The 26,151-nt window shown below is 38.4% G+C and overlaps 1 protein-coding gene and 1 pseudogene across 1 annotated transcript in view; one reads left to right on the top strand and one right to left on the bottom strand.

The window, feature by feature from the left end:
* DST (dystonin) overlaps positions 1 to 26,151 on the bottom strand; it is a 476,155-nt gene that overhangs the window by 441,578 nt on the left and 8,426 nt on the right.
* LOC110582168 lies at positions 16,992 to 19,150 on the top strand (annotated as a pseudogene).

Raw genomic sequence — 26,151 nt, 5'->3', positions numbered from 1 at the left:
AGGTGCAAAATCTAGGACAGAGAAACAAGAGGAGAAAACTCCTCTCCTTAGGATGTAGACAGACCAAGAAAAAAAAAAGAGAGAGAGATAAAGAATAAAAGAGAAAGGCCTGGGCCAAGAGGTTGGGCCCGACCCTTGACAGAGCCCTGGCCCCCCGGAGTTTTGGGGCATTCAGCTAAACCCTACACTGCTAGAACTTTTACTGGGATCCAGTGTGCATTTATTTTAAGTAAAGGCAGCAGTAATGGTCTCCACATTGTGTACCTTTTGGAAAGGAGGCACATCTCCCTGGGAAGGGCACTCCAGCTGGAGAAACCAAAGATACATTCTCCTCAGTTTCTATCCTCCACTCACATTCCCTACTCCCTAAAGGAAGACAGAAACTAACTCTGTGGGATAGGAATGAAGGCACTCATACTGATTTACAGGTGAGAATCAGCCTGCTCATATCATAGTTGATAAAACCAAATTGTCTTACCAAAAGAAGTAACACTTCTGAGGTAAGGTTATAAAATCAGCAAATTTATACTGTCAACGTCAAACATTTTTTCCTTATTTTGGGGTAATGTCAAACTCTTTAAAATGATTAATTTTAACTATTAATATAATTCAATAAGAAGCATAGATATGTATGTAAATTTTCTCCAAAATTGTCCCACGTCCCTACACAATTCAGCACACTAAGAACAAAGAGAAAACTAAAACCTTACTCTCTACCTAGAGAGTACAGAATTAAAAGTACATAAATACATTAATGCATTAAGGTGCACTTTGGGCAGGTAGCATCAGTGGAACAGTAAGATAAGGATAACAATATTTTTATGTGCCTGAATAATTTTTGTGGCTAAAATGGGTCCAAAGAATTCTAAATCCTCCCGTTGTCATCCGAACACAGATTGCCAATTAAAATTTTTCTAGCAGCTCAAGATGGGAAAACATTCAAGCTAAACATAATCCCATGCTCTATATTTACACTTTCCAGGTGGAGACACCATGGAAAGAGCTTTAATTTCCCTCAAACCCCTCAACTTAATCCTCTGCTTTCAGGTCATCTCCTCTCCCTACAGAGGTATTTTTAGCATCTCTTATTATTCCCATTCATTGTCTTATCTCTACTATCATCATTTCCTGAAGCAGGACAGAATTTCCTGATGCAGGATAAACAAATACAAGCGTCCTGATACAAAAGGTGGATTATTATAAAGCTACTAGAGAATTTTAGACTTTCATAGCCTTGAAAACTGTCTTTCTGATTTATTCTGATATACATCTGAGTAAGCAGATTTAGAAAGGTGTGTTGCCAGAAAAGCATCTGCACTATAAACATAAATCAAATATGAATTAAATTCACTCTGAATGAAAACATTATGTTTACTTTCATGCAGTGTGAGTGGATTATTCAAAACCCACCTTTTAGGGGCGCTTGGGTGGCTCAGTCGTTAAGCGTCTGCCTTGGGCTCAGGTCATGATCCCAGGGTCCTGTGTCAGGCTCCCTGCTCGGCGGGGACCCTGCTTCTCCCTCTCCCACTCCCCCTGCTTGTATTCCCTCTCTTGCTGTGTCTCTCTCTGTCAAATAAATAAACAAGATCTTTACAAAAAAAAAAAAAAACAAAACCCACCTTTTAGCATTTGGCACATGGTACCGAAGTCCCTTTAGAGTCCATTTAGCCATTTGTCATTCATCTTTCTTTTTGTCCACTTTTACTTGGGTTTTATTTATTAAATAACTCAACCAATATTTTTTGAGGCCTCCTATGTGTGCAGCACTGTACTAAGCACGGAAAACAAAAATGAAGACCCAACGCACCGTCAGGAACAACACAGACTTAAAAGCAAGTGATGCAATGAAGGGAACATGAAGTATGCTCAGGAGACATCATGGAGGAGGTGGTCTGTTCATGGTGGCGGGAGGCGGGGCTCCACTGTAAGAAAAGCCAGGGTCACCGCTTCAAAAATGAGTGAGGGTTCAACAAGGTCAAGGGCAAGAGAAGGCCCACTGGCCAGAAAGAGGAGGATGCATTAAAGCACTGAAAATAATTGATGAGTTAGGAGGCTAGAAATGAGATCAGAAATTTGAACAAGGCAGTCTTCCAGTTCTCCCTTACTTCCTCCAAGGTAGCTGGTGACCCTGATGTTTTGGGGTGGTTTTTAAAAGAAGGTTGGAGGCCCCCTCAGGGGGTGGAAAGCTTATTAAACCTGCTTGACTGAGTCTGTGGAAGGATACGCTCTCCTCAACCTAGTACAGTTATGCCTCACCTCAGATGTAAGTGTACTTGGAGAACAGAAGACGCAGGGGACACAAAACATAAAGTACCAGGACCCAAGATCCTGTCATGACCATATTCATGATTCCACTATTAAAATGCAAATATGTGATACATGCAAGGTCATATATCCAAAACTGTATCAGTTCAGAGTAGGTAATCTCAGCAGGGACTGGCATCAGAATAGGATGGAAAAGAGAAGATAAGAGGGAGAATTACTTAAAGACATAAGTAGGATAATTATGGGATTAAAAGACATCAGAGATACACTGCCTACTTCAGTTTGGTTTAGACCACCTTTTCTCAACTAGCCTAGCTAATGCAGCATCAAACATTTTTTGAGTCATTCTGGATTTATTTAATAAAATAATCTCCCACTATATGATACCAAACTAGTACCAGGCCCAGAAAATCTCATAAAGGGCATGCCACCAAACTTTAAGAAGCAAAAACCAAATAAAACAATAACAGAAACCTGGAAAGGCTGATGTAAAACACTATTTGAACTGTTCCAGAGTTTAGAAAAAACATGGGAAACTCAAAAATGTTATGAAGCAAATAACAGCAATGAAATAGAACCCTGACACAGACTATCCCAAAAGAGAAAACTTCAGACCAATCTCATGTATAAAGATTAATGCAAAAATCATAATGAAAATATCAGCAAGTAGAATCAGCAGCCCATTAAAAGAACACATGATGAGGGGGATTTATTTGTTTTAAGACTTTATTTATTTGAGAGAGACAGAGATAGTGAGAGAGAGCATGAGTGGGGAGGAGAGGGAGAAGCAGGCTCCCTGCTGAGCAGAGAGCCCCACTCAAGGCTCAACCCCAGGATCCCGGGATCATGACCTGAGTAGAAGGCAGACGCTTAACGATTGAGCCACCCAGGCACCCTGAAGGGAGACTTTTTTTCTTACTTTTTTATATTTAAATTTTTTTATTAATATATAATGTATTAATTTTTTCAGGGGTACAGGTCTGTGATTCATCAGTCTTACACAATACACAGCGCTCACCATAGCACATACCCTCCCCAATGTCTATCAGCCAGCCACCCCATCCCTCCCACCCCCCTCCACTCCAGCAACCCTCAGTTTGTTTCCTGAGATTAAGAGTCTCTTATGGTTTGTCTCCCTCTCTGTTTCGTCTTGTTTCCTTTTTTCCTCCCTTCCCCTATGATTCTCTGTCTTGTTTCTCAAATTCCTCTATCAGTGAGATCATATGATACTTGTCTTTCTCTGATTGACTTATTTTGCTTAGCAAAATACCCTCTAGTTCCATCCACATAGTTGCAAATGGCAAGATTCAGGGTTTTTGATGGCTGCATAATATTCCATTGTATATATACACCACATCTTCTTTATCCATTCATCTGTTGATGGACATCTTGGCTCTTTCCACAGTTTGGCTATTGTGGACATTGCTGCTATAAACATTGGGGTGCATGTACCCTGAAGGGTGATTTATTATAGAAATTCAAGAGTCCAGTGTTGGAAAAATCCATTATTATATTTCATAGGTCTAAAAAGAAAACTCACACAATCATCCCCATTAGCACAGAAAAAGCACTGGGGGAAATTTTTCAGAAAACAATCTGGATCAAAACATTCAGTAAAATAAGAATAGATGAGTCATAGACTGCGTCCCTTCAGGAAAGCAGAAAGCTCATCAGCTCATCAGAATGCTCAGCGGAGAGGATTTAATAAAAGGAATTGGTGAAACAGGTGTTGGAGGGCCGGAACAGAAAATGAGGAGACTGAGGTTACCTTGAGATAATAAATGCAGCTACCACCTATAAGCTGGGGCTGGGGGCTGGAAGAGGTTAGGTTACAAGAATGTGGTAGCTCAAAGGAGAGGCCGCACAAATCACACTGGTCAGGTACTGCTAGTTCCTCAGGAGCTCAGGGGAGGAAAGTGCCTCTAGGTTGAGACTCACACCTCTGCGGAGGGACCACTGCCTGGCTTCTGCTGGTACCTATGAGGGGAAGTGATGAGGCTGGTTCTGACATTCTAGAGAAAAACTAGAGACTGAGGTGAGACACCTTTACTGGGGCACCTCTGACAGGAACAGCAAGAGAGAAGTGCTTCTCCCTCCTCCCACCTTCCAGGCTCCCTCTAGTGCCCCCTATTGACAGATCCCAACAGGAATCAGCTGTCAAAGGCATCTGGGAGACTGAGTCTGCAGAGTCCCAGGCCCCACTGGAGAGGCTATCATATATAAAGGCAAGGTGAAGCTGAGAGAACAGAAAATAAATAAATAACCAGCAGGCGCCTGGGTGGCTCAGTCGTTTAAGCGTCTGCCTTTGGCTCAGGTCATGATCCCTGAGTCCAGAGATCGAGTCCCGCTTCGGGCTCCCTGCTCAGCAGAGGGTCTGCTTCTCCCTCTGCCCTTCACCCCACTTGTGCTCTCTTTCTTTCAAATAAATAAGTAAAATTTTTTACTAAATAAATAACCAACCAGCATAGATGAAGAGTTCTAAAACATAATAAAATGTCTTTATGTCAACCTGAAACCCAGCTTATGCTTATCAGGGAAATACCAAAGACATTCTCAGTAAAGTCAGGCACCAGAAAAGGATACCTACTCTTATTATTTAACATTTTGCTGGGTGTCCTAGCCAATACAAACATACAAATGAAAGAAATAAAAAATGTACAATAAGACAGGAAGATGTACAATAATCTCTACTTGCAGATGATATGTTTTCGGTTTTGTTTAAGGTTTTATTTTTAAGTAATCTCTAAACCTATGTGGGGCTCCTACTTACAGCCCCGAGGTCAAGAGTCACATGCTCTATGGACTGAGCCAACCAGGTGCCCCCAGATGATGTTTTGTATACCTGGAAAACCCAAGAGATTCCACTGAAAAGTACTACAAACTTTAAAATAAGTAAGTTAGCAGATTACAAGGTTAAGATAACGAAACCAGTAGTTTCCATATGTAGAAACTACAAACAGAAGATATAATGAAAAAAAAAGACCCACTTTTAATCACAACCAAAAAGATAAAATCTAGAAATAATCTTAACAAGACGTGGAAGAAATACATGAAAAAGATTCTTCCACAAAAGAAGAGTTTAAAATAGAAAAGCATACCAATTATTAGATAGGAAAACTCGAAATCATAAAGATTCAGTTCTCTTTTAACAAAATTCACACTTAACATGGTCTCAATAAAAATACTAATTTTTAAATTAGAATTAGACAGAGTGATTCTAATAACCATATGAAAGAGGAAAAATAATAGTAGCCAAGCAAAAGAGCACCCAATAAGAGAAGACATATTATGAAGCCTCAGTAATTAAAACAGACCACTATGGAGGGCCACATGATACTACTTATCAAAATTGAAATACATAAACCTTTGACCCCATAATTCTCCTTTTGGGAGTTCATCTTACAGATAACATTTGCACACATGTGAAATGACTACGGTTTTACATTTAAGCATTGTTTGTAATAAAAAATTAGAAAATTCCCGAATGTCACCAATAGTGAGATGGTTAACTAAATTATATTTTGTATCCAACGAGATACTAGGCACCTATAAAAAGTAGAGTACTCTCTATAGAAAGTTCTCCAAGTTATATTAAGTGAATAAAACAAGATGCAGAACAGTGTATATAGTATGTTGTTATGCATATCAAGAAGGAGAAATATAAAATATATTTTTATTTCCTTGTAAAAAGAAAAATAATAATGAAAGGATTCACAAGAAACTAAGAACAGTGGTTACTTAAGATTTCCTTAAATATAAGGAATAAGAATGGCATAAAGAATTCTCCCTGATATATTTTATAGGTTTTAATTTCTGAATCATGTGAATGTTTACCTATGCAAAAACTAAACTAAAATTAAAATAAATAGGCAATAACAGCAAATACTGCCTAACTAAATCTTTTAATTTCTACAGAGAAGAGATACCAGCATACATAAAGTTTTTCCTGTTACCTTTTTCCACTCCCCCAATCCCATTACTAAAATCTCATGTGCAGAGTCAAAAAAAACAAACAAACAATAACAAACCCAATTTACCCTTTGATTCTATGCACAAGTATAGTGACTCTCAGGAAAATGCAGGTATAGCCAAAGAAGAGGAAAAAAAGGGAAACATAAACACTAACTTCAATGAATGACAAATTTCTTATCAGATCATACATCACTGTATGATAAAGGAAAGAGAGAGAGTTCCACAAAGGTAAGGGTAGGTCTTACTCAACTTGATTTTATTCCATTTAAGCCTCTGACAGAAGGGCCTCTCTCAGTCAGTTGGGTTCACTCTTCTAGTAAGACTAAGCCCTTCAGAATCAATGGCCCAGATAAGGGGCGTTCCAGGCTCGGTGGTTCCTGCGTAGATGAGGAAAACAGGGAAGGAAAGTGGTGATAATCTCTAGAACCTCTGGCCCCATCTTGCAAATCTCAATACCAAGCCCAGGGGCCTATGTCATAGCCTGGTTTTGCAGGGCCCTGACTTTGGGATCTATTGAAGTAGTTGCAGCAGAGGTATTAGATTCTGGCTGCTAGAAGGATTTAAAGCAACAGTTAGCAACAGTGAAGAGGCAGCTTGAAGGAAACCCAGGCATATCTTCCTTGCCTTTTACAGGTGGCCCCTCCTCTGTACCAAATGTTTTCATGAAAGCACAAAGGAAATAAAATGTGCAGAAGTCACATGAGAGACTTAGGTTTCAGTCCCAGAAATCAAAATATAAGATAAAAAATCCTTAGTTATAAAAAAATTAACACTAAATCTTAAAAATCCTTAATTATAGCTCCCGTTTTGTACACAGTCTCAGAAGACAGAGTTCCAGACTTCCATACATGTTCCTTGCTTTTGCTTTCTTTCCATATGTAACGAAAAGACTATAGATGGGCTTAAAATCAGTGAGCATCCATTTGAGGGTAAGAATCGACTCTTGACTCATGTGATGATTTTTTATATCTTTGCCTGAAGTTCATTAGCTGTATGAGACCTAATTTCATTATCACCATCATTAGTAGTCATTGTCCCAATGTTCATTCATTTGTACAAAAAGATACAAAAAAGGCAAAAAAAAATCCAAATAATTGCAAATGCTGAACAAGGACAATAATGTTGCTAAAACTGGTTACAGGCAAGCAGCCCTCAAAATATTCCTTTGTCCTGATTGAATGACATAATCTAAAATCCTGGCATGAAAACCTGTTTAGAGATGGCATTAATATACTATATGAAAGGGAAGGTTATACATACGGTCCAGTCAGAAATCTGCACAGGCAAAGCAAGCCCTTCTATTGTGGAATTCAAATTTCAGACACTTCCTGCTGTTTCCTTGTCAGTCTTTTATAACCTGGAATGAATTAAGTTGAAGTGATTATCCTCTAATTATATCTATCTGCATTCTTCAGTATGGAAATGATATCCTGATGGGAGATGAGGGTAGAAGTTTGGGGAAGAAAGGCAAAAGGGATTTTAGAAGCTGAGGGGAATTTAAGGGTAGGGCAGGCCTAGGAAATACCCTGAAGAAAGTGTTCTGGGAAGCCAAGAAACCGGCATGACAGCAGTGGGCACCTACAGGAGCAGAAGAATGGGAAAGAGGGAAGAGGGAAAACAGCAGAACCAAATTTCAACTACTCTGCGTTTTCTCAAATATGCCCTACCGATTCCAATTATTTTACCCACTTAAGCCCATTCATCCATTCATCAAATATTTATCAAACATCAAATATTCAACAAATAGTGAGTAACGAACCATTCTGTGCCACATCCCACACAAGGCTATGGAGAAAAGATAGAAATTGCAGCTGAACCTTGAACCATACGGGTTTGAACTGCACAGGTCCACTTACACAAATATATTTTTTTAAGATTTTATTTATTTATTTGAGAGAGAGAGTACACACGAGCCGGGGCGGGGGTGGTAGAGGGAGAAGGAGAAGCAGATTCCCCACTGAGCAGGGAGCCCCATGCAGGACTGGATCCCAGGACCCTGAGATCATGACCTGAGCCGAAGGCAGACGCTTAACTGACTGAACCACCCAGGTGCCCCACAAAGATTTTTTTTTTAAGTTTTTATTTAAATTCCAGTTAGTTAACATACAGTGTAATATTAGTTTCAGGTGTACAATATAGTGATTCAACACTTCCATACAACACCCGGTGTTCATCACAACACTTCTTAATCTCCATCACCTATTTAACTCAACCCCCCACCACCCCTCTAGTGACCATCAGTTTGTTCTCTATAGTTAAGAGTCTGGGTTTGTTTTGTTTGTTTGTTTGTTTGTTTTTAGAGAGGGAGGGGGTGAAGAGGCAGAGGAACAGAGAAAATCTTAAGCAGGCTCTACGCCCAGCATGGAGCCCAACGAGGAGCTCAGTCTCACAACCCTGAAATCATGACCTGAGCCCAAATCAAGAGTTGGACACTTAACCAAATGAGCCACCCAGGTGCCCCAAGGGTCTCTTTCTTGATTTGCTTCCCTCCCTTTTTTCCCTTTGCTTGTTTTGTTTCTTAAATTCTACATATGATTAAAATCATATGGTATTTGTCTTTCTCTGACTTATTACTCTCTAGCTCCATCTATGTTGTTGCAAATGGCAAGATTTCATTCTTTTTTATGACTAAGTAATACTCGTGTGTGTGTGTGTGTGTGTGTGTATACACACCACATCTTCTGTATCCATCCATCAATTAATGGACACTTGAGCTCTTTCCATAATTTGGCTATTATAGATAAAGCTACTATAAACATTGGGATGCATGTATCCCTTTGAATTAGTATTTTTATATGCTTTGGGTAAACACCTAGTAGTTCAACTGCTGGATCATGGGGTAGTTCTACTATTTATTGAGGAACCTCCATACTGTTTTCCAGAGTGGCTGCACCAATTTGCATTCCTACCAACATTGCAAGAGGGTTCCCCTTTCTCCACATCTTTGCCATCACCTGTTTTCTTGTGTTGTTGATTTTAGCCATTCTGACAGGTCACACAGATTTTTTTTTTTGATAAATACTGTACTGTAAATGTATTTTATCTTCCTTGAATTTTTTTTCTTTCTTTTTTCAACTAGGCAAAACTTTTATTAATCTTGTTTCAAACTTTATTCCCAGGCTTCTTCAGCTTAATTAGCTGCAAAGAATAACTTGTATATAAGCAAAAACTGAAAAGAGCTGCAGTGTCCAAGGGCCTTGGGCTTAAAAATATTAGAGATCTAGATTTTACCAGATCCATGAACAAAATTTTTAAAAGCAGTCATAATAGAAAATAGCAGCTCCCAGTAGCTTCTCCAAGTTTTATCTTCTTCAGAAGTAGACTCAATTCAGTTTGCTTCATCCTTGGAAGCTTCATCAAAATTCTCCACAAGATCTGAAGCTTCATCATCCTCCTCCTCTCCAGTAGCAAGTGTTGCTTTTCTGTCCACAAATTGTGTGGGCAGAGATTCAGCCAGTCTCCTTCAACTAGTGAGACTGTCTGCACCAAGTTGGTTTAAGATACTGGGTAACATTTCTGTCAGCTGCTTTGTCTCAGCATGGTCTGTAATGGTGAAAGTGTTCACCCCCAGGGATGCCTGAACTTTAGGTTAAAATGGATCACTGTTCTTGGTTTGTGAACATACTCATTTCTTCAATACCAGAGATACTGTTTACCCCCAACTTCTTTAAAGAGAACTGAAGTTTTTGATCATCTGCTGTAGCCGTTCTATGAATCATCTTCTTTTGGTGAGCAGTTCCTTTCCCACCCATGCGCATTTGTGCTTGCAGTTTGGCAAGTTTCTCCTAGTTCATAATAGTTGCTTTCATCTTGTTTGAGTGGAAATGGGGGACTAGGGTTGATGCTCAGGGGTCTCAGACAGACCTGCTGAGATTAGGTGCACACATGTGGGGACGCAAGATGGTAGCTAGAGGGAGGCCAGAAGTTCTTCCTTGAATTTTCTTATTAACATTTTCTTTTCTGTAGCTTATGTTACTGTAAGGATACAGTATGTAATACATATAACATAAAAAATATTAATCCACTATTTATGTTCTCAGTAAGGCTTCCAGTCAACAGTAGGCTATTAGTAGTTAAGTTTTGGGGGAAGTCAAAATTATGCATGCATTTTCAACTGGGGGGGTGGTCAGTGCCCCTAACCCCTGCCATTGTTCAAGGGTCAACTGTACATAGTACCTGCCTTGGGAAGACGGATGTGTAAATCCCCATATCTGGTGCCCTCATCCAGTCCCAGAGAGGAAAATGTTTGAGAGGATTAAGGGAGGATTGTGAGATAAAGGAAGGAAAGAAGAGATGTTTAATCTTTGTTTTTAAGTGTGAGTAGGAGTTTGCCACACATACACAAAAAAAGAGTAGAGGAATTCCAGCACTAGCAGTAATAGGAAAACACAGGGGGGCACAGTGAACATTGAACAACTAGGCCTTGTTTGAGTTTAGGTAATATATGGGTTAGAGGTAGGGTGGAGCCAAGACTGAGGAAGGGTATACTAATTCTGTAAGCAATGCCATTAAGCAAAAGGAGTGGAAGATCAGATCTGATTATGTATAGCTAACTCTGCCAACAATACAATAAAAGGTAAACTGCAAGCCAAAGCCAAGGAGACTGGATAACAGACTATTTTAAGAGCCAGTTCCTATACTGTCTCTGGCTTATGAGCTTTATATTTCTCACCATTATGTTTTATTTCATTAGAGACTACTCTTCTTTTGTGCTATTGCCCTCACCAAGTGACTATACAATTTATCCCCCAAACAGGTGCATTTTTAAGAGTGAATGAGAGCACTAATCAGACAGGATGTTAAAACAATAGGCATAAACTCAAACTCGCCCTGGGAAAGAAGGTGATAAAATCTTTCCATCACTGGGGGTTATTAGCATAACCCATATTTTGATCCTAGAAAAATGACAACTCTTGACTTCCCATTTAGTTTTTGTTTTTTTAAATTACTTTTTGGTATGCTCTGAGTTTACAAATTCTAGCACGCTGGTGGTAAATGGTTCATCCCGGCAGGGGTCCAGTTTACTAATTTGTTGATCAACAGCCCACCAGTGCATTTCACTGTGGCATATATATAGTCTCCATTATCAAAATGAAAAGATCATCCTTTTTGTGACTGTCCTGGGTTGGTTGCCCTCTGCAACTGAGATGCCTCCAGGCTGGCCCTTCCAACTTCAGTTAACATGTACTCAGGAAACATAAATTAATTTGAATATTAATCTTAAAAGGCATAATTAGGAAACTATATTTTCTTATAGAAAAAATATTATATTCCAAAGCAAATATTGATATCCACTAAGAGATTTTCCTACTGTTTCTTTGAACAATGTAGATAACAAAGAGTTATCTAAATATATCTAAAAATAATTTTTTTTTTTTTAGTTTTCTGGATTACTCCCATACACTCTCCGTATCAGTTGGCAGTATCTCTCTGTTTTTCTAAGCTACACACACTAGTTCAGCTTTAATTAAAAGGCCTGTTGCCATAGTTTCTCAGAGAACAGCTCAAGGCATGTTTGAGTCCATTATTTTCTTGAGGTTTCTAGAGAAATTATAATGTAGCAGTAGCCAGCCAAAATTTCCTAATTTTACCTCCCATCCAGTACAGCATATGATTCAGACATATAGCTAGATATGCTAAATATCTTAAGGGAATCTTAACAACTAGGAATGTTATTTAAAATGCGGCCTTTGGTTTCTTCTGTTCTGCCACATCCGTAACGTAACCAGCAAACTGCAGCTTCGTTAAAGAGCAGACCAAGAGGGAAGTCAGCCCCTCAGTCTGCATCTGACTGCATCTGTGGAAAACACCAGCACATTTTTCTTTCTAATAATAATGGAGAAAATGCACTGTATTTACAAGTTATAATAATCATATTTTTTCATATTTTCTAATAACTCAGAAATGTAAATTCCAATATTGAAAAAGGAGCTCTCAGAAAATAGATTAAATACTGGAAATTCACTTTTTTAAGAATTTCAAAAATTAAAAAGTGGAGCTCAGAGATCTTTATTGCTGAAAGCTAAAACTTGATTCCATCTGAATCCCACCCTGCTTTCAGATGGCAATTCTCTCTATCTCTAAGTCCCAGAAAGCAAGCTCCAAGGTTACTATGAGCTTTCAAGGTTAAAGAATGTGAATTAACATTGATCCCTATGAACCTTAGAAAAGGCAAATGCCAGTGCAGCTTGTTCTGACTTGGCCTCACTTTTCTGCTGCTAGGGAGCTATAAGCATGGACTGTGCAGGTAAAAGGACCAGAGCTGGAATTTCAGTTCTGGGAACAACCTCTGTCTGACCTTGGGAAGTGATGATTAAATGAGATAGAACATAGGTGAAGACAGGAATGCTCTCAAAAAATGGCAGCTATTATTATTTCCCCATAACTAGGTCATCTCCAGGGTAGGATATGGGACAGGATGAGATCTCACTATTTCCAGAAGAGCCTAAAATCACCCTGCTTCCTTTGAATATCAATTTAAGAGCTCATATAAACTACTTGATTACTGATTTTTTTCAACTCAAGTATTATGCAAATCATTTGACTTCCTCATTCTCTATCACTAACCTTCCTTTTCTTGTTTTTTTTCTATACAAGACGAAGAGAGTCTATAAAGTATTTGAAAGAGAGTAGGGCCATATTTCCAATCAGGAGAATAGAGAAATCAAAGATTCCCTATGCATGTTAGATTTGTAGGTATCTGCTAATGAAAAAATGCATGGTGAATGAATGAGGTCTCCATTCTGTCATAGCTATGTGTTCCTTTATCTTTCAATCAATAGGTTTGTATATTTTAAAAATCACATATATTATTTTCACTGATTCTCAAAACATCCTGTAAAAAGATAGAATAGGTATTGCTATTTCTGGTTTATCAAAGGAGAAAGTGAGCCTCAGCAATATTAAGTGACTTATCCAAGTTAAGCTAAAGAACAGGACTTGACTTCAGGTCTTTTAACAACTAAGTCAGGATTATTTCCACTCTACCCCTTGACCTCTCATGCAGCCCTATCACTGCAGCAAGGTAAAGGCAAGCTGAGAAACATTGACCCAGGGAGTTTTTGTGGCCGCACACATTCCCTGAAGATGTACTTCTTCACTATTAAACAAACTTGGAGCACATCAACCTCTATGCTGCAGTAAAAGATCTGAGCTAGAATTTCCAGTTTTGGACTACAGATTGGGAAGGACTTTACGAATTACTGTTTCTCCAAGTATTACCAGTCATAATAGAAAGTTATCTACAACATCTCTCACCTAAACCATAGTGAGAACTAAAGCTCAACTTGCCCTGCCAAAGGCATTACCCAGCACAAATTTTCACCTGGTAGAGATTTTCAAAAATGATGCCAATCCTAACTAGACAAGGATATCTGGGCATCTTACTGCAGGATTTTTTTTTTCAATTTTATTTTATTATGTTATGTTAATCACCATACATTACATCATTAGTTTTTGATGTAGTGTTCCATGATTCATTGTTTGCATATAACACCCAGTTACTGCAGGATTTCTTAACTGGGGTTTATCTCTGCATTAAGAGGGCCTCCTCTGCACTTGAAAGTATGTGTAAATGCATATGTCTATGTATCCCTAATATTTCTAGAGAGATAGACCATAGATTTCATCAGATTCTCACAATGTCTCCCAAAGGCTGAGATCCCACAGGAGGACTTCAGAACAGTAGAAACAGACCTCATTATTATAAATTAATTTTTAAACTTTTTAAAGTTTCTATTTGCATTGCAATTTTCTCTTATACTGCATCACTTTTAAAAAGCTAGACAATTTCCATAGCACATACCCTTCTATGGTGTTGTGAATTGTGTAAGACTGTTGAATCACAGACCTGTACCTCTGAAACAAATAATACATTATATGTTTAAAAAAAAAAAGAAGAAGATAGTAGGAAAGGAAAAATGAAGGGGGGAAATCGGAGGGGGAGACGAACTATGAGAGACTATGGACTCTGAGAAACAAACTAAGGGTTCTAGAGGGGAGGAGGGGGGGGAATGGGTTAGCCTGATGATGGGTATTAAAGAGGGCATGTTCTGCATGGAGCACTGGGTGTTATACGCAAACAATGAATCATGGAACACTACATCAAAAACTAATGATGTAATGTATGGTGATTAACATAACATAATAACGGGCGCCTGGGTGGCTCAGATGGTTGGGCATCTGCCTTCGGCTCAGGTCATGATCCCAGGGTCCTGGGATCAAGTCCCACATCAGGCTCCCTGCTCCTTGGGAGCCTGCTTCTCCCTCTGCCTCTCTCTCTCACTTTCTCTCTCTCTGTCTCTCATGAATAAATAAATAAAATCTTTTTAAAAAAACCCTAACATAATAAAATAAAATTTTTTTTAAAAAAAAAGCTAGACAATTTCACCAAATCTTCCCAAATATATTTGGAATTCCTTTGGGACGGCGCTGCAGCTTTTAAAAAGAGGCAGTCACACTCTTTATCAGTCTGAAATGCTTGAAAATGCCTGCTTCCCCCTCCATGCAGCTCACTGCAGAGTAGGTAGTGGCAGGAATTTACTTATTTAATGTTTGTTAATGATTCTCTAGAGTTGTTCAGTTAGTTATTTAAAGCTTGTTAATGGTCTACTGCCTAATTCTTAACGTGAGAGTTCTTTTCTCTTTGTAAATAACATCGGTAACAGGATAAAATGTATACTGTTTCCTCCAAAATCTGTAGGTAGTTCTTTAATCCCAGTCTACTTAGTTTTCAGAAATTAGAAGGAAATCCAGAATATCCATCAAACTGGACAATAATGAGATTGATCAGAAAAGAAAAGAAAAGAAATCTTTTCCAAATGAAAACATATTAAAGTTAGGTTACTAAAAGTATAATGATGAAATAAATGGAATCTTCAATGTTACATGAGTTATATGTAGCAATACACATCTCTACCAGCATTATCTGAGATGGCAAAATGCTACAAGATTTTTCAAAACATAAATAAATAAAAAGAGAAAAGCAACGGGCTTAAGGTGGAGGGAGGATAGACTACTTAAAAACAGATCATGGTGGGCTGCCTAGATGGCTCAGTTGGTTGAGCATCCAACTCTTGGTTTCAGCTCACATCATGATATCATTGGTTATGGGATCAAGCCCCGAGTTGGACTCTGCACTCAACAGGGAGTCTGCTTGAAGATTCTCTCCCTATCCCCCTCCCCCCACTCCCCCTCCCCCCTTAACATAAATAAATAAAATCTCAAAAAAAAATAAGAACTGATCATGGTTCTGGGTACAGTAAAGTAGAATAAGCATATGTCTCCCACTGAACACAACTATACAACTGAACAGAATGCACTGAGCAACTAGCTGTCTGAAGACTCTGAGAAGCAACTAGTAGAAAGGGGCTTGAAGTAAAAAGGCCAGAATTTGAAGCACCACCAAAACGATCGTGCATTTGCCATTTTTGGTCTCCAGTATCCCCCAGACTAAATGTAACACAGCATCACAGTCTGAAACCCAGGGCTGGGTACTGAGCCTCAGACAGAGAAAACTCCAAGAGGAGGCCCCTTATTCAGACTTGAGGAGTGAGAAAGGGAGTACAGAAATCCCCCATTTTTTTTTTCTGAGTTCTCCTGAGCTCCAGCCCTTCAAGAAATCCCAAAGGCAGTGACATTAGAAGTCCCAACAGTATAGGAACCAAAACTCTTAGGAAGGAAACCTTCCTCTCTGATCCCAGGAGAGTGGGGTCAGCTCTCACCACTGTAATATATTCTCTCTGTCTTCCTGCCACCTAGCCCTGGATGCAAGCATAGTCATCTTGTGCAGCGGAACAAGATAAGGAAAGCCCCAACTTTCAGCCTAGACATAAGGAGAAAGAAATCTGAAAGTACTATTAAGCCAACAAATTAAATAATTTAGATGAAATGAACAAATTCCTAGAAAGATACAAATTATCAAACTGACTCAAGAAGAAATAGAAAATCGAATAGGCATATAAAAAGTAAAGAAATTGAATACTTAAATTTTAAATTGGTAACTTAAAATATTCCCTCAAAGAAAACACCAGCCTCATATGGCTCCATTGATGAACTCTATTAATATTTAAAAGAATACCAATAATGCATATACTCATAAAATAAAGAAAAACTCAAAATGGATCATAGATTACATGTAAGAACCAGAACTATAAAATTTCTAGGAAGAAAAAAAAAAACAGAAAATTTTCATGACACTGGGTGAGGCAGAGTTCTTAGGCATGATACCATAAAGGGAAACAATTGATACATTAGACTTAATGAAAAATTTAAAATTTTACACTTAAAAAGATACTATTAAGTGGGACTCCTGCGTGGCTCAATTGGTTAAGCATCTGCCTTCGGCTCAGGACATGATCCCAGGGTCCTGGGATGGAGCCCCGCATCGGGCTCCTTGCTCAGCAGAGAACCTGCTTCTCCCTCTGCCTATAGCTCCCCCGCTTGTGTGCACCCTCTCTCTCTCTCTCCCTCTTCTGTCAAATAAATAAGTAAAATCTTTAAAAAAAAAAAAGATACTATTAAGTAAATGAAGAGACAAACCACAGACCATAAGTAAACATACACAAATCCTATGTCTGTTAAAGGCCTTGTATCCAGAATATATAAAGAACTCTTACAGCAAGAAGACACAAAACCCAGTTTAAAAATGGGCAAAGACCAGCCCTGCTATGAGTCCATCCTGCGTGGCTATTCTCTAGAACAGTAGTCATTTATTTCTGTCCACCTTCTCTCCCGCCTTTGTGTGCCATCACCCCATGGAAGATTCAGTGGACATGGACATGAGCCCCATGAAGCCCCAGAACTATCTTTTCAGGTGTGAACTAAAAGCCAACAAAGATTGTCACTTTAAGTTGGATAATGATGAAAATGAACACCCGTTATCTTTAAGAATGGTCAGTTTAGGGACTAGTGCAAAAGATGAATTGTACAATCATATACCTGATAAGGACTTATAATCCAAAATATATGAAGAACTCAAACAACTCAAGAGAATAAAAAACCCAATTAAAAAATGGGCAGATCTGGGGTGCCTGGTTGGCTCAACTGGTGGAGCATGTAATTCTTGGTCTCAGGGTTGTGAGTTCGAGCCCCACGTTGGGTGTAGAGATTACTTAAAAATAAAATATTTTAAAAAGAAAAACAGGGGTGCCTGGGTGGCTCAGTTGGTTAAGCAACTGCCTTCGGCTCAGGTTATGATCCTGGAGTCCCGGGATCAAGTCCCGCATCGGGCTCCCTGCTCAGCGAGGAGCCTGCTTCTCCCTCTGACCCTCCCCCCTCTCATGTACTCTCTCTCATTCTCACTCTCTCAAATAAATAAGTAAATCTTTAAAAAAAAAAAAGAAAAACAGGCAGATCTGAATAGACAGTTTTCTTGGGCCTATGATCTCACTTATATGTGGAATCTATAACAAACCAAAACAAAAAACTGAACTCACAGGTACAGAGAACAGATTGTGGTTGCCAGAGGAGGAGGAGTGGAGGATAAGTAAAAGGGATGAAGGGGTCAAAAGGAAAAAACTTAGTTATAAATAAGTCTAGGGGATGTAATGTACAACAGGGTAATTAGAGTTAATAATACTCTACTGCATATTTGAAAGTTGCTCTGAAAATAAATCTTTTAAAGATTTTATTTATTTATTTGACAGAGGGAGAGAGAGCACAAGCAGGGGAAGCAGCAGGCAGAGGGAGAGGGAGAAGCAGGCTCCCCACAGGGAGCCTGATGTAGGGCTCAATCCCAGGGTCACAGGATCATGACCTGAGCCAAAGGCATACCCTTAACTGACTGAGCCACCCAGGCGCCTCAACTCTGAGAATAAATCTCAATCATAAGAAAAAAAATTTGTACCTATGTGTGGTGATAGATGTTAATTAGACTTATTACGGTGATCACTTCTCAATATATATAATTATTGAATCATTATGTTGCACACCTGAAACTAATATGCTGTATGTCAATTATCTCTCAATTTAAAAAATAAATGAAGTCATTAATCTGTTCGCCTATATAATTTATTTGAGAATGCTATATAAATGTTTGATTCTTATATGTGAGGCATAACCCAGTGTTCATTAATTTTATTAAATCCCATAGCCTTTTACCTTTTTATTGGTATGTTTGCTTCTTTTATATGCATGTGATAATAAATATATCTGAGCTTCAGTCCAAAAAAAAGATGGATTGTACACTGTTGAAGCAGAGGCAATGAATTATGAAGGCAGCCCAATTAAAGTGACACTGGCAACTTTGAAAATATCTGTACAGTCAATGATTTCCCTTAGGGGCTTTCAAATAACACCACCTGTGGTCTTACAGTTGAAGTGTGATTCAGGGCTGTGCATATTAGTAGACAGCATTTAGTAGCTGTGTAGGAAGATGCAGAGTCAGAAGATGAAGAGGAGGAGGATGTGAAATTCCTAAGTATATCTGGAAAGCGATCTGCCCCTGGAAGTGGTAGTGAAGTTCCACAGAAAAAAGTAAAACTTATTGTTGATGAAGATGTTGATATGATGATGATGATGATGACGATTTTGATGATGAGAGAGCTAAAGGGAAAAACTCAATAAAGATATCTATATGAGATATTCCAGCCAAAAGTGCACAAAAATCAAACCAGAATGGTAAAGACTCAAGACCATTAACACTAAGATCAAAAGGTCAAGAATTCTTCAAAAAACAAGAAAAAAAACCTTAAAACACAGAAAGGACCTAGCTCCACAGAAGACAGTAAAGCAAAATGCAAACAGAGAAAAAGGTGGTTATCTTCCCTAAGTGGAAGCCAAGGTCATCAGTTATGTGAAGAATTGTTCTGGATGACTGACCAGGTGGCTTATTCAAGATCTCTGGCAGTGGAGAGGTCTTTGTAAAAATCTAAACAGTTTGTTAAAATTCTCCCATCTTATTTCATTGCTGTAAAAGTTTCTACCTGGCTGTCCTTTTTACAAGGCAAAGTAAAAACTTTCCCTACTGTGTCTAATAAATGTAGTCCAGGTTCCATTGCCAAGATTGTGTTGTTCAAAATGCCTGTTTGATTTTTAGAGATGGAACCCCACCCTTTGCTTGGTTTTAAGTATGTATTCAATGTTACAATAGGATATAGTAGTAGTGGTGGTCAGACAAATGGAAATGGTGAGAGAAAAAAATATACATGTGAAATAAACTCAGTATTCTCATAAAACAAGAAAAATTAAAATGGCCAAAAATTTGAACCATTTGAACATGAAAAGATGTTCAAAATCATGAGGCATTAGAGAAATGCAAATTAAAATTACAGAATACCACTTCAGACCCACGAGAATGGCTATAATTAAAAAGACAGACAATAACAAGTACTGCCAAAGACGTGAAGAAACTAGAACCCTCACAAATTGCTGGTGAGAATATTAAATTGTACAGCCACTTTGGAAAACAGTTTGACAATTTCTTTAAAAATTAAACATAAACTTATCACATAAGCAAGTAATTCTACTCCTAGGTATCTAACCAAGATAAATGAAAACATATGTCCGTACAAAGATTTTATGCAAATATTCATAGCAGCATTTTTGTAACAGCTAAGAACTGGGGAGAAAAATCCAATGTCCATTAACTGGTGAATGGATAAGCAAAGTGTGCCATATTCATAGAACGGAATGCTATTCAACAATAAAAATGAACAAACTACTGATATATGCTACAACATGGATAAACTGCAAAAACATCAAGCTACACGAAAGAAGCCAGATGCAGAAAGACTACATATTACATGATTCCACTGATATTCAATGTCCAGAAAAGGCAAATCTAGAGATAATGAAAGTAGATCGGTGGTTTTGTAAGGTAAGGGGTGGGAACAGGAATTAAATGCAAACAGGCATGAGAAATTGTTCTGGGGTGGTAGAAAATATTCTAAAACTGGAAATTATACCTCAAAAAAAAAAAACATTGAATAATTTAAATCAGGGCTAGAAATTTCAGGTGGAAGTAATTTCCATATATATGAAATCTGAGATGTTGGGAAAAACTGTCCATGGAAAACAACAGGAAAAGCTTAAAATGAGTGCTTTGAGGAGAGTAGTACATCAGCATACCAGAGATAAATCAAAAGATTCTTTATGGTAGATTGCAAATGTGGCCACAATACTTTCAACTCCTTCCAAGACTCTATTTCCCCCATTCCTATGACTTGCTGCGGCCAAAACAACACGTAAGCAGCGGCATTATACTTATCAGTTCAGGGCCTAGACCTCCAGAGGCCTCATTTACTCCACTCTTGCTGCTTTTGGAACCCAAATCTAGCCGCAAGTGAACCAATCTGGGTTGCCTTGCTGGAAGAGAGATCTGTAGAAGAAAACGGAGTTTGCCTGAGGCTGACCGAAGCCACATGAGTGAGTTCCAGCTATGATGAACCAAGCCTGACTCACGCCAGAACAGCTTTCCAGCTGGGCACAGCCAAAGTCACCAACCCCCGGAATGGTGAGCTAAATAGTTAATGTTTCAAGTAGTCTGTTACAAAGCGGAAGCTAACTGATATCCTAAAAAAAGAGCAGACATGACTGCTGGATTACACAATGGACCAAATTACTGGGTTTTATGAGGATGTCCAATAAGGACAGGCCTCCTAGGCACAGAAGTAGAAAAGAAGTCCATGAGATTGACTCAGGTCTGGGAGTTGTCAAAGTCACTGGTGGCAGAGCAAGTAACTGAATGAGCAAAGAGAGAATAACAGTAAAAGCTTCTCCATACAGTTGATTAAGGGTCTATACTGAGCAGAAATGAAAGTGAAGTTGTCAGAAAGTGCTGATAGGCTGAAAGCTAGGGAAGATTTAGGAACAGAGGTCAAGATGAAGGTAAGACAGAAACTCATTAGGACTGCTTGATGAGGGGCACTTGGCTGGCTCAGTTGGGAGAGCATATGGCTCTTGGTCTTGGAGTTGTGAGTTCAAGCCCCATGTGTGGAGTAGAGTTTACTTAAAATAAAAAAAATTTTTTTAAGTGCATGATGAGGTGCAAAGACAAGAGGTTGTATAGAGAGAGGTATTTCAGAATTCAAGATCTGGGGGTTAGAGAAGTTCTAAGACATGATGAAATATGTACAGGATGGATAATTGAAGGGCTATAAATAGATATTTGTCCATTTCATCTTAGTTGTCAAGTTTTTTGGCATCAAACTGTATAGAATATTCTCTGATTCTTTTAATGGTTGTAGGTTCTATAGTTACAAACTCTCTTCCGTGTATCATATCAGTGATTTCATGTTTCTTTCTTGATCAATCTAGCTAGACATTTAAACACTTTGCTGATATTTTCAAAGAACCAAATTTGGCTTTGTTAATTTTCTCTATTTTATGGGTTTTTTTTTTAAGATTTATTTATTTATTTATTTGACAGAGAAATAGTGAGAGAGGGAACACAAGCAGGAGGAGTGGGAGAGCGAGAAGCAGGCTTCCCGCCGAGCAGGGAGACCAATGCAGGGCTGGATCCCAGGACCCTGGGACCATGACCTGAGCCAAAGGCAGACGCTTAACGACTGAGCCACCCAGGCGCCCCTCTACTGTATGTCTTTTTTTTCTCTATTTCATCAATGTCTGCTCTTTATTATTTCCTTCCTTCTACTTACTTTGTGTTTACTTTACCTTTTTATCCTCTAGCTTCTTAAAGTTGAAAATTTGTTAGATCTTCTTTTCTAATATAAACTTTAATTGCTTTATATGTTTTCCTCTAAGCACTGCTTTGGCTGCATCCCACTATTCTGATTTAAGATTTTATTTTTTTAAATAATCTCTACAACCAAATAGAAATAGGAGAAACCCTATTTCTCCCTTTAATATCAATAATTTTTATTCCATGCATTTTGAGGCTCTGTTATTAGATACACACACATTTATGATTATGTCTCCCAAAACAATTAGCCCTTTTGTCATTATGGAACATCCCTCTTTATCTCTATTTGTCTCGATATCTATTTTATCTGATATTAATATGGCCAGTCTTATCCTCTTTTGATTATCATATGCATCATTTATTTTTTCCATCCATTCACTCTCAATCTAACTAGGTTTTTAAGTACATCTCTTATAAATAGCATATTGTCAGGTCTCACTATGTAGACATTCTCATAATCTGTCTCTTAATCAGAGTGTTTAATCCATTAATACTTAATGCAATTATAATACGGATTTAGGTCTACCATTTCAGATTTTATTTTCAGCCTGTCCCCTCTGTTTTTTGTCCCTTTGTTCCTTCATTCCTTCCTTCTCTGGATCATTTGGATATCTTTTAGAATTCAATTTGGGTTTATCTATTGACTTTGCATTATTTTTTATTGGTTGCTCTGAGAATTAAAATGTGCATCCTTAACTTTTCATTCTACTTAGAGTTAATATACCACTTCATATAAAATGTAAAAACTTTGCAATCATACAGGGAGTCCATTTACTCCCCTGTACTTGTCTACTATAATTGTCAGATCTCTATGTATACATCATACATCCCACAAGACAATGTTATAAATTTATGCTCTAAACATTTACATGTATTTTAAAGAAATTAAAAGGAATGAAATAGAATTACATATTTACCTTAATATCTGGTATTTCTGATGCTCCTTATTCAAATTTACCACCACATTTCTCAAAAATAGTTGTATAGAGATTACCAAACAACAACATTTGGCTCTCACTGGGCATGAATGCATAAATTACACATTAACACTGCCCTAATCTTTTCTCTTAAGATCATGATGGTTAAAACAATACCACTTGGTACCAATGTGATTGTAAACAAAACATAAAATTCAGGCAATGGAACTGACTGAAAATATCAGTGATAAGGTAAATTGGTTACAAGACAATACAGAACATACTTACATTGATTTTTTCATATTATAAATTGGAGTAAAAATATTAAATATTAAAATTTTTGTTTGAAACTCTCACATCAAATTATGCAAATCCCCTCAATATGAATAAAAATGTCAGGGAATATTTTCAACTCTTTTTTAAAAGTGCCTGAATCTGTGTATTTTCAAAGTAAATACACAAAGTTAACTAAGGCATAACTGTATGTCTGAAATAAAAGATGAAAACCATCTATTTCCCTTTAAGTAAAAGACAGATACAGGAATATTTGGAAAGTTACAGAATCCATGAAAATTGAGAATTAAACTGACTTTATAAAGAAAACAGCAGGGTGTCTGGATGGTGTAGTCAGTTAAGCTTCTGACTCGGTTTTGGCTCAGGTCTTGATCTCAGGGTCATAGGATTAAGCCCTGCATCAGGCTCCAAGCTTAGCATGGAGTCTGCTTAGGATTCTCTCTCCCTCTCCCTCTGCCCCTCCCCTCCATTCTATCTCTCTTTCTAAAATAACAAATAAATCTTAAAAAGAAAAGAAAAGAAGACAGGGTGCTTGGGTGGCTCAGTTGGTTAAACTTTTGCCTTCGGCTCAGGTCATGATCTCAGGATCCTGGGATCAAGCCCCGCATTGGGCTCTCTGTTCAGCAGCAAGTCTGCTTCTCCCTCTTCCTCTCCCTCTGTGATCTCTCTCACTCTCTCCCTCTCTCTCAAGTAATCTTTTAAAAAATAATTTTAATAATTTTTAAAAAATAAAACATCAAATATTCATTCATTTAACAAACATTTACTGAGCTTTATTCAGTGCCAGACACTGGGCTAAGAACTAGGGATTTCGACTACCTTCAAGATACTCACAATCTTGCAGAAGAGATGAACAAAAAACTCAATTATTATTATTATGAAGAGAGAACTAAGAAAGTTTCCTGGAAGAAATGATCTATGAACTACGTTTCAAAGGGAAGTCAGGAGTTAGCCTCTTGTGCCTGAGTATTTTTGTTTTTGCTGGCAGTGGGTGGGCAATGAGAGGAATGGAAGAGAAAAAGAGGCTTTCTCAGTTGGAAATAACATGGACAAAATAATAATCCTAAAAGGTCACAATCTGTTTGGAGAATTAAAAATGTGGACAAATGGTCAGACTAGAACTATCACAAGGACATCAGGACAGGGATCATTCTGATGTCATATTAAGAAAGTTGAACTTGGGGCACCTGACTGGCTCAGTCAGTGGAGTGTGCACTCTTGATCTCAGGGTTGTAAGTTCAAGCCCCACAACGGGTGCAGAGATTACTTTAAAAAAATAATAAAAAAAGAAAGTTGAACTTAATTACCTTGGAGGAAATGGGAGGCCACTGAAGGATAATAAGTAGGGGCGGAATATGGCTTACCCAACCCTTTCTCCCTTGACTACCTCTACTATAGAAGCTAGGGAAAATAAAAGCTCACATCCCAAGCTTCCCTTGCAGATGGCCTGTGACACAGTTCTGACCAGTGAAGTGTAAGAAGAAACCTAACTGGAAAGGCTTCTGGCAAAAATTTTGATTTCCTGATGAATATCCTTCCTTGGCTAGCTCTATCCCTTCCTCTCCTTCCTTCTTTGAATTGGGGCATGATGTCTGGAGCCGTGCCAGCCATCCTACTAGCATGAAGCTCAAGCAAAGCCTGAAGCATCTCTAGACTTCCTGCTGTGAGAGACTATAAATCCCTGTTTATTAATAATCCATTTTTATGTTGGGATTACTTGAATCTGAATGTCTTCCTGACTAAGTGTTAAGAATTTGTATTTTATGGGGCACCTGGGTGGCTCAGTTGGTTGGACGGCCAACTCTCAGCTCAGGTCTCGATCTCAGGGTCATGAGTTCAAGCCCCATGTTGGGCTCCATGCTTGGCAGGGAGCCTACTTAAAAAAAAAAAAAAAAAGAATTTGTACTTTGGAATGGTTTTTATTAAATTAGTGTATACAGATTGGGGATGAGGAGGCAGGGAGACTGGTTTGGAGACCTATTATAGGGTCTGAATCAAGGCAACCATAATGGATGTAGTAAGGGAGGCGGACTCCAGAGATTTAAAAGAGGACAGGATAGATAGGAAGGGATCTGTCATATCTTCCAGATTTCTAGTTTGAGCAGCTGCAAGGGTAGGGGTGAGGTAGTGCCACTCTCCAAAACAGTGGCAGATAGGGTTCGGGACTGACGAGGTCAGTATTCAGTCTGAGATACCTACGGTACCTCCATGTGAAAATGAGGGGAAAGCAGCTGACTGTCTGTAGCTGGAGGTCAAGAGTGAAAGTCTGAATTTGAGATACAGATTTCTGACTAACCATTATATGTGGGTAAACTAAAACAGTAAGGATGGTTAGATCCTGCAAGGAGAGTTGAAATAGGGTGGGCAAAAATGAGGCCCCGCACATCTATTAAGACAAAAAGTAGGTTAGTGTTTGCTGAGGGCTAGGGATGGAGGAAGGAAGTGGGAGGGGGGAATGGGGAATGTCTGCTTACAGGTATGGAGTTTCTTTTGACGGTAATAAAAATGTTCTAAAATTAAACTGTGTGATGGTTGCACAACATTGCAGATACACTGAAACTCACTGAATTGTACATTTTAAATAGGTGAACTGTATAACATGTGAATTATAGCTCAATAAAGCTGTTAAAAAAATTGGGCTCAAGGCAGAACCATGGGAATATCAACATATAAGTAGGAGGAGGATCCAGTGCAGGAACAGAGGGAATCATGGCAAGAAAATGGAGCAAAATTAAGAATATTGTCCAAAAACCTGGGAGAAAAAGTTTCAAAGAAGGATCAGTGGCTAACAGTGTCAAATGCAAAATATGTTGATTAAGTTAAAGACTGACACATTTGATTGAACAATCTGGAACTCACTGGTGCTAAGAGTGATTTTAAGTAGTTGTGGCAGAAGCCAGATCACACAAAGTTATGGAATAAATGAGAGGTGAGGAACAGAAGGTAACAAAGAATCTTTTTCAGGAAACTTTTCTCACCAAGAGAAGAACTGGTGGTATAAGGAGGTTTGTATTGTTTTCAAAGGCAGCACAGAGCAGTCACTCTGGAAAACAGTATGGAGGT

Source organism: Neomonachus schauinslandi, chromosome 8 (assembly GCF_002201575.2).
Source record: "Neomonachus schauinslandi chromosome 8, ASM220157v2, whole genome shotgun sequence".
NCBI lineage: Eukaryota > Metazoa > Chordata > Mammalia > Carnivora > Phocidae > Neomonachus > Neomonachus schauinslandi.
Note: the sequence above shows the minus strand (reverse complement) of the source record. Positions and strands in the feature narration are given on the sequence as shown.